The sequence below is a fragment of the Rhipicephalus microplus genome, chromosome X, assembly GCF_043290135.1.
Source record: "Rhipicephalus microplus isolate Deutch F79 chromosome X, USDA_Rmic, whole genome shotgun sequence".
Taxonomy (NCBI): Eukaryota; Metazoa; Arthropoda; class Arachnida; order Ixodida; family Ixodidae; genus Rhipicephalus; species Rhipicephalus microplus.
The window spans coordinates 126,019,289-126,022,227 of record NC_134710.1 but is presented as its reverse complement, the minus strand read 5'-3'; positions in this window follow the sequence as shown (position 1 = coordinate 126,022,227).

Below are 2,939 nucleotides of genomic sequence, written 5' to 3'. Positions count from 1 at the left end.
GGATAAATATCGAGATTTCGCACATCTAAGATGCCGCTGGAATAGACAGTGGTGTGCAACACGGCACTTGGAAGTTACTTTTACAAGATTGCGTTGCAGAATTCCTCAACTGAATTATTATTTGCATAAAGTTGGTCTAAAGGCGTCACCTTTATGTCAGACTTGCCAAAAAATGGAAACGATAGATCACTTCTTTTTGTTCTGTCGCCGGTATTCTCATCAGCGGAAAAGATACCTGGTAGCTCCACTTGAAAAATTGGGATTAGAATTAAATGTGGCAGTAATTTTGTCGTTTGGCAGCATTAAATTCGGTTATAGCCACAGGGACGTCTGCTCTGCGGTATTTGAATACATAATTGAAACAAAGCGATTGCAATGTTAATCTGCCTATATATGTATGTATATGTGTGTGTGTGTATGTATATGTGTGTGTATGTGTATATATATGTATGTGTATATATGTATATATATATATATATATATATATATATATATATATATATATATATATATATATATATATATATATATATATATATATATATATATATATATATATATATATATATATATATATATATATATATATATATATATATATATATATATATAGACCCACCATTACCTCTGTCTCAAATCGCATCTGATGGCCTGCATCGCTCCCTGCTCAGATATACTCCTTTTTCGATTTTCGGCTTTCCTTTCTATATTTTTTTTAGCCCAAAATTACGTTTTCTTTGAAAAACCATTAGCCTTTTAGTTAAGATCCTGCCGCCCGGTTCTTGGCCGATCCCCCTTTGTGGGTGTGCGCCAGAGTGTCAAGGATCATCATCATCATCATCATCATCATCATTCTTCTGCTGGAGCCTTTCAAGCTGATCCACGAAAGCACCTCTACAGCTTGAAGTCCAGAAGACGTGAGTTGCAACCTCGTTTCATCGACGACGATCTGAACTAGGCATTCCTAAAAGGCTTCGTCTCCGGCCAGCAGCCACGAACAACTGGGCCTGCTGTCAGGTGGTAGACAGGCAATGCGCGTGCGCCCGAAGAACGGGCGTGTGGCTGGCACCATCCGTGTTCTTCCCACGGCGGTCGACCGGTGCCTGGTCTGCGACCCAAAGCAGAGGCGGAGCCGTTCTGCTTTCTTGGGTACCAACTCTGCCGAGCTCTCTGGACCAAGCTTCGTGTTCATCCCGGCCCTTGATGAAAAGGGCAGCGCTCCCGCCATCGAACGCACCGCGAAATAAATTTTGATGACGATATATGAGGGATTTAGCTGCTTCGACACTGTGGCAGGGGCCAGCAAGGCCTCCACCAGGCCTGTCTTGGAGGAGCGCCCTGGAGTGGTCTGCGTCACGATGAAGACACTGAACCAGTGTTTTGAAAGGCTTCGATCCATGGGTCCGCCTTGCACCACCGTTGCTGATTCTTTTGAGGTGCACTATGAGAGGGTTTCGCACTTGCACTGCCCCATTGTGCCGCCGGACTTTGCGAGGGGCGTTTCTGCTGAAGGAATCTTCAGCCTGGAGAGGCATAGTGCGTGCACCGGCTACGTTGTTCGCCTCATGTACAACCGGTGCCTCCTTTTCAACGCCAAGCCTGAGACCAAGTCCGACTACTTCTACGGACAGCTTGCATTCCGAAATCTTGTAGCGCCCAACCACAATCAGAGCTTCGTGTTCGTCAAGGGCCTTGACGAAACTGAAGGCAACGCGTACGCCTTCAAAGGCACAACCAAGGAAATATTGAGGACCCTCTCAAAGATATCGGTGCTTCGAGGTGGTGGCCGGTGCAAGCAGAAGGGAAGGGTGCATCTACATCAAGCTGTCATTCAATAGTATGTTGGATTGACTTTGGAAGACAAAACTTCAGTTCAGCGAGAGCGCACTAACCTTCTCATTGTATTTATTCACTAGGCTTATGAATGCAAACACCATTACGAAGAACCTGCTCGTGCCAGACTTCCGGAGTGCTCCGGAGCTGCGTTGAAGACTATACCGAAGTTTGGAGGAAGTCGGCTGGTTTCCCGGAGTCGAAAGCTGCTCAACATATCACCGCCGCAAGAAAAGCTCGTAATTTGGCGTGACAAGTGGCCCCAGAACTTTAACTGTGACCTTACATCAGAATGTATCTGCAGGTCGTCTTGGTGAAAATGCGAGCTGGGATGGTGCTTCTCGAGCAGGTGTTTGAGCTAGCAGAGCAGCACGTCTTCGCCCAATTCCATCAGCTTCTTGGCGAGATGTGCAACTTCACGTTGTCCTGCAGCACCTCTCCTGTTTTTGAGATGTGCCTTTTGGGGATCATAATGGACATCGCCACAACACTTCGAGTTTTCAGCGCCTTAAACGATCATTTGTTAATTATTAAAACGAATCTGAATGGCAGCTTGGTAGTGTTACTTTTGCGGAATACTTTCGAAACCTCAGTGGCTGCAGTAATTTTATTATTGGGGACACAGAACCGAAGACGGGATGCCAAGGATCAGTACGATCTACCTGAGGTTCCATAAAAAGAGCCTAATTTTAAGAAGCTTGACCTCCTTCCTCTTTCATTAACTTCAAAGTCACCGTACCCCATTATTGAATCTTATATGCTGCAGCAGAACGCATATAGGACTAATTTACGCGTGGTAGATTTTGTAAGGGCATGAGTTGTCTGTGGTCAACCGCTGTATATGGTGATTACTCGTGCATATTCGTTATCCCTGACTGATTCGTAGGTCACCGCGTATCCTATTGTGCTTCTCCATCTTCGTTCAGTATTCTCTGTTTCAACCCCCTTTTTTTAACACGAAAACGTTTTATGTTGGAGTCCACCGATATTTCACTGCTGTATTTCCGCCACGTATAAAGGCGTTGTAGAATGTAAATGACCAGATGACCAAGAAAAAAGAATTCGCAAGGTTCCACGTGCCATGGGAATTGATGTTGTGCAAAGCC